The following is a 16,841-nucleotide window of genomic DNA, read 5'->3' as shown; positions in this document are numbered from 1 at the left end:
TAATCCTTCTTTTCCTCATAGATGTGTTCTTCTGACATACAAGATTTTCAAATGCAAAAACGGCAGTCATAAACCGCTTTCAAGTTTAAACAGTGTTCTGTCTTTGAAATAGCTGTAACATTAATTATCAATTAACAATTAATATTTAGAACGTGATTTTTACTGGACGGTGTCGATACCCGCTCTGTTGGTGGAATATTTGTTCCGAGGATATCATCAATTAAGTACTGAGTCTCCCTCATCATGCAAAGTTAACCTCAACGAACTTTGCTTAGTTTAGGTCCTTTTTGGTCAATAGATATTCACAGTTTCGGTTCTTGTATATACACCTTGTCTTTGATTAATCGGCTTTCAACGTTCCAAGCTTGTGATAGTAATTCGAAAGAGCGCTTCAGACGAATGAATTTTATAATGTGTTGTATTTATTTTTTACCAAAAGTGCCTGTTAAGACAAAAAAAATCAAAAAATGGTGTGTATGCGTGTATGAGCATAAATTGTACGCATCTCAATTTTCGGCTCTCCCTTGACACCATTTGCGAGTATGGTCTTAAGGATACGATGATAGTCCGTCCGAAAGGGACGATACATGGCTGACCCGTGTTAAGAGAGAGCAATATCTCTTGCACGTTAAAGACATCCTTGTAGATTGCGAAAAAGAGTAGGCTAATGCCGCTACAAGGCAGCACTCGCACCCGCAAAGTGGAAAGGGATTAATATAAGTTGCAAAGCTTGTTTTTCAATCCACTATAAATAAATATGTTTAAACTAAACGCAAGCGTATTTCTTCTACCATACTGATATTACTGTACATGTGCTACGACGATAATAACTAAGAAGATTAACAGATATAAGATATGGTGTGAGTGCCAATGAGACAAGCCTCCATCAAAGTCACAATTTGCAAAAGGAGACCATTATAAGTAAAAAAAAAGTACGATTTACAACATGGAGCTTTGACTCACACCGATTAGACGACGGAATGTAGGATCGCTATGTCTCGCTTTTTTCGTCCAAATTTGAAAACTGGACAAAACAAAAAGACAAACAGACAAATATTAGTACACGCGACATAACATAGGAAACTTAATTGCACTAAGCAACACGAACCCTCCCCCCAAAAAAACCTGGGGGGTAAAATCACAATATAGAAAGAAACACTATCAAATATCAATTGAAATGGATAAACTCAACCAAAAGACACATTAACCGAAATGAACACACACTGAAAGAACACATTTGATCTATAATTATACAATGTAAATACAAAATCAATAAAATAAGGAATGAATAATTAAAGTAACAGTAATATGGATTTTTTTGTAATTGCTAACCCTCTGGTGACCGTCCTACTCTACAGTTCCTACAGGTACATATGCTCCAGAATCTACAGTTACCTTTTGAGCAACCCTTTCCCTTACATCGTCTCGTACACGAAGACCTTGAACATGACAACCAACCCTCTGCATTATGTATCGCTGTAAAACAGTTGTTTATAAAAATTAAGTTAAATACAAAATGGAAGCGAGAAATACAATGGGACATTTAAACTCATCAGTCGAAGATAAAACTGAAAACACAAAAAAACACATTTTGATTTACATTTTAGCAACAGAAAAAGGAAAATCGCCTGGGATTTTTTGTCCAGCAATGTTTGTTTTATTTATAATAACAGTTGATTAACTATTTAGTATTATACAGTCTAGCTTTGAGATGGAGAACAGCAATAAAAGCGCTGTTCCGTTTCTTTGTTGTGGGTGGGTACAAATATGTAACACATAAACAAACGACAACCACTGAATTATCATGGAGTTGTCCTTCTTTTCTCGAAAACATTGAACAAAATATGTTTGGAAGAAACTTTTCTTCATTACAGATTTACACACACAAGTACAGGAAGAATGTTAATCTACAGTAAATAAGATATCAGGTCACAAGATTTTGTAAAATTTTACATACGACCTTGGCTCTTAATTTAATTCATAATAACTGAAAATAAAATCTATTTGTCTCTTTTACTTTTTGAAATATGAATAAATGCATTGTTTCATTGATTATTTGAATAGTTTTTTGTGGATATTTGATTTCGTGGTTTGCCAAAGTCTGCATTCAAACCTATAGAACATGTCCATTCATTAAATTCTTGAATTCGTCGTTTCACCTCTACCCACGGAATTTACGAAAATTAATATTCCTCGAACAATATAAATCCACAGTATAAAAACAAGGAGAATAAACAAAAACAGAAAGAAAGAAAGAGGCACCAGAAAGTAGATTTAAGACAAACAACATTATTATAGAAAAGAATAGAATACAATATTTTTATTTCCCAAATTACAGGGTCCATAAAGGGCATAAAATCCGTCTAAGACAGATACAATTGATTTTCATAATTGGTAACAACAACAATAATAGAGGCATATACATATATATTTGGAATATAAGCATTGGTCAGAATCAAGATAAAAACCACATATATATTGTGAATAAAAGAATAATAAAATTACATTATACATGAGTTTATGTATATGTATTTATTCTCAAATTATTTACTATAAAAAAATATAAATATCGTTGATGCGATGATTATTATATGAAGTGGAATATGAAACCACGATATACTGTAAACCAACTAATTTTCGCGGATAATTTATTTCGCGTGCAATCTTTCTTGCCCATTCTGCGTATTTCGAGATTATTTCGATTATCAATTTTACTAGTAATAGTTACATACATGTATTGTTAAAAAGAAAAGATCAAAGTTTTACATGTTCATGAAGAGCTATGTTCGCGTTATTTTTCTTCTCGCTCGCGAAAATATATAGTAAGTTGGTTTGAAGTATTATTTCACATTTTGTATAATAAGATGATCACTTACCCAAAACACCAACCAGTAGGAGAAAAACTAGGAATTTCGACATTTGGGTGTTACTATTAAGAAAAAGATATATTTTAAAAGGCAAATAAATGTTAATTGAATTTTTAAACTTGTTACATTATTTTGATGTTAATACAAATGCTGTTATATACTTTATTATATGTATTTATTGGACATTTACAAAAATGTATTAAATAAAAAAAAAAACCATTAATTTGATGCTTTACAATAAAAAGTATTTTTTTTCTCAAAATTACAAATAATAAAAAAGAAGATTTAGTATGATTCTCTATAATATACTTACACGTTTAGTTGTCTATGATTTCTACAACATATCATTCATGTAGGTATACAGCTGTCAAATATTGATTTAAAGTGTTCCGAATTATACGTTGCATGCTATTCCTGGAATTCAATAAAATACATGTATTGAATCAATAAATCTAAATCTAGTTAACACGCAAAATTTTGAAAGTATTTCAAAAATAACAAAATTAATCGAAGATAACAGATCAATAGAAAAACAGTATTTAGATAACTTAATAATGTGAATTGCACAACCCAAAATGTTGTGAAATTTTCTGTGAGCAAATCTTGTGTGCACGTTAAAGTGCCTGTTTGAAACCATAGATCATGCGTATGCTGCATGGAAGGGACGTAATGAACGCATAAGATCAGAACAACTGTATATTGTAACTTTATTAGTACCCTAACCTTGTTTCCTTTCACACCGATCTCTTTGTCTACATGAATAGCATGTAAAATCATGCGAGTATTTACTTCATCGGGCGTACAAAATATATTTTAAAACCTGAATAGTACTTCTGAGCTGATTTAGGATCCTTGGAAGTGCTAGCTATAATATGACTTCCTCGTGTATCATAGTAACTGTTGATCTACCGTGATGCTGAACAATCAATTCACGAAGAAATCTGATTAAGGCCTGCTGACTTTTTCCAGTCAGAAATTTGACGACCTTCTATATATAACCTGAAACATGTTTTAAGACGAACAAGCACTTGATTCAGGTTTGAAATAACTGCAGTTGTGTCTGCTAATGTCAGATTTATAGCAAGAATGGTGGTACAACATTGTGTAATCATTAATACGAAGATGGTCTAGGTCTGTAGCATGCAATAAACTAAAATATTTCCAATAGCCTCGATAAAGCTTGTGCTAATTCCTCGCATATTAATAAGCAATTCAGTAGAAGAACCCTGACATATAACAGACTTATCCCATTATATTTCAGTGGTCTTTCATTCCTACTCCTTTTCGGACTTGATGGGCATAGTTTAACAGGACTGTGAATTCGAATGTGTGCGATATTCCGGGTCTGAAACGTGACCGAAAGATTAGTTTTGTATATTACAATTATAACAAAACTATCAATAAAAAAAAACCAAAGTTATAAAAAAACAACAACAAAATATTTCCAATTACAAAACAACGATCTTCAAACTAACTGGACTACATGTATATTATTATACCAAATATACAAATCGACCATACAACAAGCAAAAAAGAGAAATGAAGTTACTGACAATTGTCCTAGTTAATGACCTGATAGTGTAAGCTACAAAACGATAAACGACACAAGAAAAGGCGTAGACTCTACTGACCAGTGCTCGATAATTTAACACTGGTTTTTACTGTTTACTGACATAATCGTGCAAACTGATTCATGACCTTTTGTTTGATCATAGTTGACCTAATTTGAAATAAAAGGACCTGATTGGTTGTTTAATTCCTATCATGATGTCACCTTGGGGCATGCTTGATTCAGGTACTAAAAATATGCCAAATTTGAAAACAAATTGACCAGTTCTCGATAATGCATTAAAAACCTCAGAATGAAAATAAAATAAAAACTATGATGTCTATTTGATAAAATGGACATTTTTCTGATAATTGACATTTAAATTTTACTGAAATGGTAATATATTCATAGAAATTCAGAGATTCTAAAATTTATCAAAATGTTTATTGTTTGGAAAATGAAAACTCTGCAAAAACATGTTCATAGGTCATTATTCCTTAGATTGTACACAAACATTTCAAGTACCATGGCTCATCAGTGACAAATGAAACACCCAAACCGGAATATACATGAAAAGACAAGCAAGTTTGCCCCAAATATATTGTTTACATAAAAATGGCGGCGGTCAAGTGAAAATATATAGGGGCTCTAGGGGGACAAAAACTGATGTTACAAATGCATTGAATTGAATATAACTGTAGGAATCACATCATTTGAATTCTTAATGAATTTGCAATCGATCCATGTTATTTTTAACCACTAAATATTTCGTTAAAGTTTTTTTTGAAACTTGATTCCAAGAGCGATCTTTTCACCTTCGATTCACCACTGTCGATTCATCTTCTGCTATTAATTTCCCGTTAAGTTAAGATCATGCGAAATTATATTTCCTGTAAAACCCCTTTTCAGGTTTAAATACAAAAAAAAAATTGAATAAAAAATGTTGTATTTTCATTACAAAAAAATCATTTCTGTAGTACATTATCAAGCACTGGTCGTTATCGAGCACTGGTCAGGGGAGTCTATTTGAATCAAGGCAGAATTATCACTAAATTTGTGTTTTAATTTGCTACTTTCTTCACACCTATTAACATTACGCGAAAGATATTTGGCACACATACGAACCATATCTTATTGATGTAATCAGAGCAAAATCCTGTAAAAGTAGCACGCAGTAAATTTTCTTTCGTTCAAAATGTTGTAAATTTCAGCTAAACAAATAGTCTTACTAAAATCATAAAATACTTATACTTAAATTTTATAAATCTTTTTAGCTTTCGCAATAAGATAAATTAAATGTTTAAGCTAAATGATAAGTATCATTTGAACAAATAATACAGAAATCAATAATTGTATTTTTCATGTTGAAGGTGGCTTGCATGATGAGGTATCTTTGGGTACCCTAAAAAAACATATAATTGTGTAAAATGTGACAACGACATTCATGATTGGACAATATAATTAATTTTCAACAGTTTTCATATAGATATAGTGTTATCTGTCAACTTACACTCTTTAACTAGACGTCTTTTTCGATACTGGGTACCCTACTATGTGTGCAGCTATAACAGACATGTACTATTTATTTTTCTGTTTTAGTTCTAGCTCAAGCTCAAGACAAGCTGTTCGAGCAGAATTTGCAAATGAAGACAATACTAGTATAATCAACTGCTAATGACAACAGTAAAATAAATTCACTCAAGCTAAACCAATACGAATCAAATTAAATATTGCTGATGACACTCTGACATAATCTGTAGATCTTGTTTCACTTGGTTCACCAGCCGTGATACTTTTCAGGTTACTTTGATAAATCATCGAAAAGACGACTACGCTTTTTTTTTTTATAATGCATCATGTTTTGAAAGAACTTGGTTTGCATTAATAATAACATATTATTTAAGGTCTAATACAATGAGTTTTTAAAGATTTTATTTTTTAATAATAGTATTAATTATAAAGCACAAATAGATACGTTTAAGATGTTCAAAAGCATTAGGTGAAATTTTCTTCTTGACCTTTCCAACACTTCAATTTTGTCCGTCTGAAATAAAAGAAAAACGAGTTAATCATGTTAATGTAATACCCCAGTCCCACTTGGCCACAATCGCACTACGATCTGTGAAAAAAATGAAAATTTTGACGAGCGTAGTGCGATCGTGTAGATCGCAGTGAGGTCGTAATACGGTCGTGGTAAGGTCTTGGAGATCGTGATGAGCGTAGCCAACTTGGAATATGTTCAAAACAAGAGTGGTGCGGTCGTGGCGAAAGCCGGTCGTAGTAGAAGCGCAGAGAGAGCGCTGTAAGGTCGTGGTAAGATCGCAAAGGTCGCTGTACCATCGTAGAGAGAGCGTGATTCTATTCGGGGAGATTACGCTACGATCTCACAGCGACGTTATCGCGACCTCTCTACGATCATCACGTTCTCACCGCGACCTCTCTACGATCATCACGTTCTCACCGCGACCCGACTACGATCCCACTACGACCATAACACGTTTACAACACGTTGTTCAAGACCATAGTACGATGCTAGCACGGTCATGCCGTCCTCATCACGCTCTTCTTACGACCTGTCTACGTTCGTACTACGACTATTTCGAGTTCTTGTCTACTCATTGTCATTGTCACATTAATGTATAAAAGCTCTCCAGTTTTTGTTTGAAATATCAATTTCAATTGAACCATGGAAACACAACACCATGTACATGTAGTAATGCTTCTTCAATCAATTACTCAGGTACAAAATCTAAACGACCAAGCCATGATGTTGTTATTGAGAGAGCGAAGAAGAAGGATTCGAATAATATTTAGACGGCGTAGGTCCTTTTGGATTCGTCCTTGGTTATCAACAGAAAGGAGACCCCAGTTTGGTCGTTATGATCAGTTGATGAACGAGTTAAGAATTGAGGATGAACCTTCCTTCTTCAATTTTTATGCCCCACCTTCGATAGTAGAGGGGCATTATGTTTTCTGGTCTGTTCGTCAGTCAGTCCGTCTGTCCGTCCGTTCGTCCGTCCGTCCGTTCGTCCGTCCGTCATTTCGTCCGTCTGTCTGCCCCGCTTCAGGTTAAAGTTTTTGGTCAAGGTAGTTTTTGATGAAGTTGAAGTCCAATCAACTTGAAACTTATTATACATGTTCCCTTTGACAAGATCTTTCTAATTTTAATGCCAAATTAGAGAATTTATTCAAATTTCACGGTCCACTAAACATAGAAAATGATAGTGCAAGTGGGGCATCCGTGTACTGTGGACACATTCTTGTTTGAAAATGCCTCCAGTGATATTTGATGAACTTCTTAACCGAGTTGGTCCAAGAATTAAGATGATCGATACGCTATTTAGACGAGCCCTATCGTCTGGTCTTAAACTTGCCATAATTCAAGACATTTAGATACTGGTGACAGGTATTCGACCTTGCAGTATGACTTCAGAGTTGCTTGGAATTCTATAAGTAAATTTTTACCCGAGGTTTACAATAGTTGACGAATATAAATATGAGGTGATTTCATGTCCAACTGATTCAAATTATTAGAGGGCTATAGCAGACGAATTTCAGAAGAGATGGAGAGCGTAGTAAGATCGCGGTATGAGCGTGGTATGGTCGATGTAAGGTCGTGGGACAAGTGTGCTATAATCGCAGTAGAAGCGTGGTAAGATCGTGTTGCAATCGCATAAATCGCGATATGGTCGTAGTGAGAACGTGAAGAGCGTAGAAAGATGTTGATAAGCGTAGTGGGGTGAAGAAAAAGCGTGGTGAGAGCGTGGTAGAATCGTAGCGGGATCGTTGTAGAAGCGTAATGAGGACGTAGTAGCATCGTGAAAGCAACAAAAATGTACATTTTCATACCGCTCATACCGCGACCTCACCACGATCTGATTTTATTTTACATCGTGGTGAGCGTAGTGCGATCGTGGTCTAGTGGGACTGGGGCGATGTGATTGGATTGATACTGAGATAACTCTCGTCTAGAGACCATACTAGTATATATATGAACAAGTTACAAAGCAGTCGAACAATAATTATATTTTTTTTTTTCAATTTCGATTTCGATTTCGATTAAAGTCTTCTTAAGGTCAAATTTAAGGTCATTACCGTTCAGTGTTGAAGATATACTTAAGACTGCCAATGCCATCTAAATGGTTTGGGTTTTATGTTTGTCAATTTTTTTTCAAATATTACTTCCTGCTTTATGATTATGATAATTCACGTTGTTGACTTAAATACTCAAAATTGTCAGACTTTATGGCTTACAAATGTATCAATACTTTTAAGCTGCTTGGTCTTTAAATTCTTTAAAAAAGGAGAGTGAAAAGGACCAGAATGTTGACCTATAACAAAACATTTACAAGAGAAATATTTTGAAAATATAAAGCCTATTAAAAGGAGAATTCGTCGAATTTGATGCATTCGCTTTTGTTTAGTTGAAAGTCATTAAAATGGATTTTCAACCAATTGAGTGGAATTTCATATGGTATACAAAGCATTAGCTTTTTTTATTCTTAAACTGTCATTCATATGACCATGACATGTTGTAAAAGAGGGACGAAAGATACCAAAGGGACAGTTAAACTCGTAAATCCAAAACAAACTGACAACGCCATGGCTAAAAATGAAAATGACAAACAGAAAAACAATAGTACACATGACACAACATAGAAAACTAAAGAATAAACAACACGAACCCCACCAAAAACTAGGGGTGATCTCAGGTGCTCCGGAAGGGTAAGCAGATCCTGCTCCACATGCGGCACCCGTCGTGTTGCTTATGTGATTACAAATCCGTTAAATAGTCTAATTGGGTAGGTCAAATTCATGAAAGGGAAGGGGATTGTAGTTACGACGTAAGGAACATATCCGATATCATTTGTGAAACGGTTATTCCATAACGGTCAACCAACTCGTGATGGCGTCCGTAAAATTTACGAAGGGATGATTTCAACTTCACCATTTGGAACACTTTGTTTAATAGCTTCCTTGTGAGCAGTAACCCTCTATCAAGCAAATCATGATAGGAAATGCAAGCACGGGAATATCGTATCAATTGGGAGATATATACCCCGTATGCAGGTGCTGCTGGAGTGTTGCTACTTAGAAATGGAAAGTTCACAATTGGAAAGCTGAAATCATCTCTTTTGTCGTAAAGTTTTGTCTTCAACCGACCCTCATTGTCAATTTCTAGATGTAAGTCAAGATATGAAGCCGACTTAACTGTATCTGTAGTATCCTTTATCTCCAATTCGATGGGATAGATGCGATCCACATAGTCACCAAATTTTGAATTGTTTAGTGAAAGAACGTCATCTATATAGCGCAAAGTAGAGGCAAAGGATATTGCTAACTTCTTATCTTTCTTCCTAAGAAGTTCCTGCATGAAGTCAGCCTCATAATAATAAAGAAACAAGTCAGCAAGTAGAGGGGCACAGTTTATTCCCATTGGGATGCCGACAGTCTGTTGAAAAACACGAACGAACGTAACAAATATGTTGTCAATCAAGAAATCAAGCATCTTGATAATATCGATATACGATCGGTTTCATAGAATTTTTTGTTTGAATCAGAATGATTCTTTACAAAGTAGGATTTATCCCTCCCTAAGACAAGATACTTGTATCTACGTTGGCCATTCTTTTTTATGAAGCAAAGTAATACCAACTCTTTTAATTTGTCTTTTAGTTTGGAATGTGGAATACATGTGTAAAGAGTAGAAAAGTCAAATGTTTTAATACTGTTACAAGACGAAAGAGAGTTAGATTGTATGTACTCTAAAAGATCTTTGGAATTTTTAAGTATCCACATCTGATTCACGCCACCTCTAGAATAGGCAGTTTCACAATAACTTTGAAGCCCGTCTTTGATTGCTGATAAAATGGATGTTAATAATTTAGAAAGAGGTTTCGTGGAGCACTTGGAAGACCCAGCAATATACCGTTGTTTGTAAGGACACTTATGTAGTTTAGGTATCCAATACAGTGATGGAAGATCCAGTTCTTCATCTTTGGTTGAAATACCAAAGGAACAAAGAACAGACCTATGATTATCCAGGATTTCCTCTTTGGTAAGTGTCGTGAGGGTATATGTTGGGTTTCCAAGTGAATTGTCTATACCTAATTCGTTTATCAAGCAATTAATGTAATGACTTTTATAGATAAAAACGATGTTATTTGGGGCTTTGTCTGCGGGGACAACAACATATTCATCATGGAGGTCAGATAGGTGTTTAGCAACATTTGGATCTTTGAAGATTGACGTAGCATGGGCATTGATGGACCCATTCAGTTTCTTAATTCTGATTTGTATTAACGACCTCACTGCCTTAATCCATTCGGATAGAGTGTCTACGTCTTCCTTCTCGCGCTTAGCCCATTGCCTGGCATAATCCTCGACTGAATCCATCAAAATTTTAAAGTTGTGTTTCCAATTGATGGATTTAGGCTCACGATATTTCGGACCTTTCGATAACACGTTTCGTAGAGAAGTGTTATTAACAATGTTAAGGTCACCGGTAATAACGTGGCCAGCAGGATTATATATGAATTGGGAACTAGCACAAGTGCAATCAGGAGGTTTAGACTTGAAGTCGTCAATATCGAGATCCACATGCACATAATCATGATGGTCCGTTCTAAGTTGGTCACTTAGAGTAGAATACGTATTTATACTGCACTCGTTCTATTTGAGCAGTCAACATGTGTTGACCGTATATTTCTATGTCATATACAGTCACTGACCATGATATCACTTTTTCTCATGAATAATTAATTATTCATACGACCTATTCAACCTGTTCTTGTTTTCAATGTATACAACGACTCAAACTTATTTCTTTTGCAATTTTTAGAAGAAGAAAAACACATATTTCACTTGTTAATATTTTTTGGTTACATGTAATATATCATTATGTTTTATGCTTATTGATTCTCAAACAAATTTGTTCATCATCGATTACTGTTTCAACAGGTTATGTCCGTTTCATTGTGCTGTACATTTTTCCGCCTGCATGATATGAGGCCTTTTAAAAAAAGAGGAAGTTCCCAATATTTCAATCAAGTAATAACATTAACACATTAAAAAACAATTAAAAATATTTTTTTAGATTGCAGTATAAAGACAATAATACTGCATTGACTTGACATATCAACGATATAAGGATTCGGGCCGAAACGGGGAAATAGCTCGACACAGCCTCGCATTTCCCCGTTTCTAAGCCTCATCCTTATATCGATTGCCGAAGACCAATTTCACTCAAAAGCCAACACTTCATACGTACGGCATTACGAAATAAATGGCTGTTATGGATAGAAACTTCCTTTTCTCCTCTTAAGTGACATATCATATTAGACTTATGACCCGGTTTGTTGTTATGTAAACAATATGACGAGTAACACATGTGAAGCATGATATGTTTATCCTTCCGAAGGTCCTTATCTAATACTTGTAGAACACACACATTATGACTATGACAACCTATTCGGTGTTGACAGAGTTTCTTATAAATTCCTAATTTTTTTTTACATAGATGTGTTCCCAAAATAACAAAGCATACTATGCTTATATCATGTATATGCAGGAAAACAACTAAATATGAGACCCTTCTTATTTTAAAGAAGGGTCTAATAGTGTACATAAGTATCATAGGGCTATTCAAATACTGTCAGTCAACTGTTTGCCGTTTGTCGCGCTAACGGGGTGTATCATGATGGTGTCTGTTCGTCCGAAAACAGTCAGTTTACCATACTATTTTTTCATTTCCTTGTTGGTCTGAATATTTGTACTATGTTTAGGAGTATTGTGACAATAACGTTAGCTGCATTGTGAATGCAACTTGACTGTCTTAAATTGTATTACAGATGATTTCTTATTAATATACCCCGTTGTAATGCTATAATTCACAATGTAATAGCCAATGTATTCCCTCTCCTCTTCTGATTTTATCAGTTTATCAGCAATTTATTCACAAGTGAAATTCACATAAAAATTCCATGTCAGATTCATCTGAAACGAGGTTATAACACACACATGAAAAATGACAAGCGAATTTCACGCGAATTAGGTTTAATTGAAGTTTAAAAAAATGAATTTAATTGAATTTGAAAATTCAAATTATTATTGATTAGCTTTATTTTAAAAACTCACATGAACTCACATGAGATTATCATGAAGTGAAATTCACACGAAATTCAGGTGAGTTAAATTTGCGTGTGTACAGAAAACGTTAACTTGTCGTTGAATTATTTGCCATCATCTGAAGTTGATCATACCATTTTCTACATCAGACATATGACAGTTGGTATCCATTCATTAGTGTGTTTAAGCTTTGATTCGGGTTTTTCCGTTTAAAATTTCCTCCGACATGTGATTTTGTGTTATTATAATTTTAACTTTATTATACCTACATTTAATTATATTATGTGTCAATTTATAGTAGTTTTTTGTTGTTTTATTTTAGTTTTTTTAACACAATGCCACATTGTGACAAACAATATATTCTTCCTTTTCTACAGCGCGAAGGACATTTTGCTACGGCATATCAATCTTTTTTATCTTTAAACATATAATGTATCAATAGTTTTTACTTACGTTTACTATTTTCGTCCTAAAAAGGGAAACACATTAAGACCAAGTGTAGTATGTTTATCTCCTTCACCTTCGTTTCCTGGATTACCACAACTACCACAACACGTGCGGGTACAACCGCCATTTTCACATTTGCCGCCATCGCATTTATTTTTCTTACAGAGGGCATCACAATCATCACAATCTGCTACAGTATTTGGAACAACTGATATCGTATTTTAATGAAAAATTAAGTTAAAATGTATTATGAAGTAAATATAAATGCAATTAAAAGAGTTTTCTAATTCTAAAATCCAAATTGTTGCTACTATAATAAGCCATTTATTAGAAAAGATAAGTTAGTTTGGAGCCTTCTATGTAACTTGTAAAACATGTTTGTAAGTTCTACACGTGTCAAGAAAAACATACATATTTTTTTATATGGCTTTCAATGTTTTGGATAGTGACCTCCCGGTCCTTTTTTTCTATGATTTTCTATTGAATCGGTGTTCGAATTACACCATTTTCATTTTGCGCAGCATACACCCTTTTTCAAAGACTGTATACCCCTTTACCTTGTGTTAAAAACTAAGTGTAAGGATTTTTATATCCCAGGAATAAATTACTGAATTTTAGAATTTGGAGTCCTCAATGCTCTTCAACTTTGTACTTTTTTGGCTTTATAATTATTTTTATCTGAGCGTCACTGATGAAGCATTTTGTGGACGAAATTGCGTCTGGCGTATTAAATTAAAATCCTGGTACCTTTGATAACTAATTAGAATATGAGAGTTTCTGATGTAGGCAAATCTAGAAAAGCGCATCAAAATGATTTTCAGCTTTTGATTTGTTTTGTCTAAATAACTACATTTATTTCATACCTAATAATTTTGATAGATTTAAAAAAAAAAAACATTTATGTAAATATATGACTTTTTCTTCCGATTAAATAATCATACGAAACAAGCATACTAACTTACCAATCAGAATAAGAAGCATGACTTTTATCATTTTAACGTTTTTAAGATTCTGTAAATAAAGGGTACAGTATTTAGAAACTACTGATAACGTTGTGGAGCGGATCTTCCTCATTGTTCTTTTATTTGGTAGGGTTCATTTTGCATTTTCTTTCGGTGTTGTGATTTGTAGACTCCTTGTCTATTTTTGGTCTTTTGGTCGGTTTGTTGTTGCCATTGCACATCCAGTTTGATTTTGACTTTTGAGTTTGAATATTTCTTTGGTATAATCCATTAGTCATTTAGTTTTGAAATATTTAATAAAAAATGGTAGATTTTCCAAAAAAGGAATGTGTCAAAGAGACAACAACCCGACTAAATTCAGAAATTATTGCGATTTTACACGCGATTTTACTTTTTACGATTTTGAGAAAAATCCTGTTTAATTCATTTAAATTATTTCAAAATGCGAGTTTAACTATTCCGTTGACAACTCTGTTGCATTTTTCGCAATAATAAAAATCTCACGAGCATCACTGAAGAGACATGAATTGTCGAAATGCGCATCTGGTGCAAGAAAATTGGTACCGTTAATTGTATTACTACCACTGGGTCGATGCCTCTGCTGGTGGACTTTTAGTCCCCGAGGGTATCATCAGCCCAGTAGCCAGTACTTCGGTACTGGCATGAAAATACGGATTTTTTGTCTTATTAAAATTTGCTGTTAAAAAATATTAGAAATTATTATAAATTGAGGAATGTATCTCCCTCTTGCAAAGCTCTGATTCCTTTCACGGATTTGGCTATACTTTTTAGACCTTTTGGATTATAGCTCTTCATCTTTTATATAAGCTTTGGATTTCAAATATTGTGGCCACGAGCATCACTGAAGAGACATGTATTGTCGAAATGCGCAACTGGTGCAAGAAAATTGGTACCGTTAATTTTATATCTGAGTTTACAGTATTCTACAGGTATATATTTATTTATCCTAGTACTCATTATAAACTCAATTACAAAACAAATATACAGTTTTAAGCAGTCGCTGTACCATGAAATTACTTTAAGTACAATTGACTTCAACGAGATAGGGGTTTATATACAAGATATTTATTCAGTCGTGTTACCTACGGACAATTTTGAAAGCTTTAAATCATACCAAACGTAAATTGCAGGCACCGGATTTACACACCTGTCTTAATTCTGAGATTATATTTGCAAACGAAACATGAATTTACGATGTATGATGTACTTCAATTGACACTGAAGCGACCTAAGCAAATACTGCAGGTGTGTCTATTTAAAATATGAAACTAGTACAATCAATCCTCAATCTATAAACGTGTGTATATTTTAAACAAAAACAAACAAAGATCGGTAAATTCATATAATTCTCTTAATATAACAAAGACTATAGACTGATGGATTTCTCACCAAACACGACAGAAACACTAGGTTAACATTTATGCTCATTGGTGAGTTCGGGTGTGTTTGTTTTAAAACATTTCAACAACAATAGACATTCACTGACGTTTTTTTTTTGTAAATTAACTAAATATTTAAATCATATAATAGTGAAAAAAATGTATTTTCTTTTATAATAGAATAAAGAAATACAACTTACAAAGTGTGACAAATTTCCAAGTAACATTGATACCAAATAACGTTTCACCACTTCTTTTACATTACATAGTATCAAACACTATTGATTTCAATTTGTTTCCTTATAGCTTCCAATCCTATCGTAATACAATAATTGTTATGCAATATGATTTGAATTAGAGTTGGCATGTTGAGCTGATACAATGTAATTAATATACTGGTAAAATCAAATAGAGGTTCCATGCAGCCTATATCGCTTACCAGCACTTATGTTTTTTTTTTAGCTGAAACAAAAATCGAAGGGCATGATTAACACAACAAATATTGTTTTAAATTAAAGTCATGAGAAACCTTAAATTAAAAAAAATATGTATACAACTTATGTACATATACTTTTTTCTGAGGAAAATTCTTTAATTTGTCCACATTTAGAAAAAAAAACTCTACTTATTTTTAATTGCTAGCTTCCAGGAAGCAATTCACCGACATATTTTACGTATGCATATGACCCGGGCGTTACCCTCCTCGTAAAAAATCGGTGATCGCAATACGCATGAATCTGTCATTGATATGAACAAATATCTAATTATACATGTTAAACACGTGCTCAATATCAACGCTTTTTGTGATTTGTTTACTATTATGTCACAATCGGTAAAACTCGGCTTCAAAAAACATTTAATGAGCAGCCATATTTGTTAAATCATAACAAACAGAGAGAAAAAAAAATGATGATTATATGATATATTTGCCAAAATAATGATAAAATCGGTGAACCGAGAAATATACGTGCATTGGTTTAAGAATTGGATAAACATAATTTTTACCACTCACTCGTTTCATATGACTTTAACACAAAAAGAGCTTGGGAATAAAGAATTTAATGTACATTCATAATGAACATAATTATCATAATCATAATCAGTATCATTCATCTAGATTATATAGTTCCGGTATAGCAAAAGTTAGTAAAGTGCGCCGTTTCTAGAAATAATTTTTATTATCGCTATTGTACGAAATTTTCCTTTGATATTGCTGATTGATAATTTTCTTTCTCAGCGGAGTCGAGTGATATGGACAATTACCGCTGGAAATTAAGGGGACACGTGGTGTTGTCAATGAAATTGACAATGTCGTCATAGGTAAAATAGCGACCAATATTGAAGGTAGTGATATTTTATGACTATGGAAATATCAATCCGTTTGAAAAAAAGATTTTTTTTTGCTTTCATGAGGAAATTTAAGTCTTTTTGAAAAATTGACATAAAACGACAATTTACAAAAAAGAAGTGCCAACCTTTCATTAAAAGA

The 16,841-nt window shown here is 33.5% G+C and overlaps 1 long non-coding RNA gene across 1 annotated transcript; it reads right to left on the bottom strand.

Moving 5' to 3' along the window:
* Positions 1–6,380: 6,380 nt before the first annotated feature.
* Positions 6,381–15,657, bottom strand: LOC134692036 (uncharacterized). The gene is made up of 4 exons (XR_010102211.1): positions 15,553–15,657; positions 13,953–14,001; positions 12,997–13,198; positions 6,381–6,460 (listed from the first exon to the last, which is right to left on the bottom strand). It is a non-coding gene; the product is annotated as an uncharacterized LOC134692036 (long non-coding RNA).
* Positions 15,658–16,841: the final 1,184 nt, after the last annotated feature.

Source organism: Mytilus trossulus, chromosome 12 (assembly GCF_036588685.1).
Source record: "Mytilus trossulus isolate FHL-02 chromosome 12, PNRI_Mtr1.1.1.hap1, whole genome shotgun sequence".
NCBI classification, from domain to species: Eukaryota; Metazoa; Mollusca; class Bivalvia; order Mytilida; family Mytilidae; genus Mytilus; species Mytilus trossulus.
The sequence above is the reverse complement of the archived record's forward strand: the minus strand, read 5'-3'. Positions and strand labels throughout refer to the sequence as shown.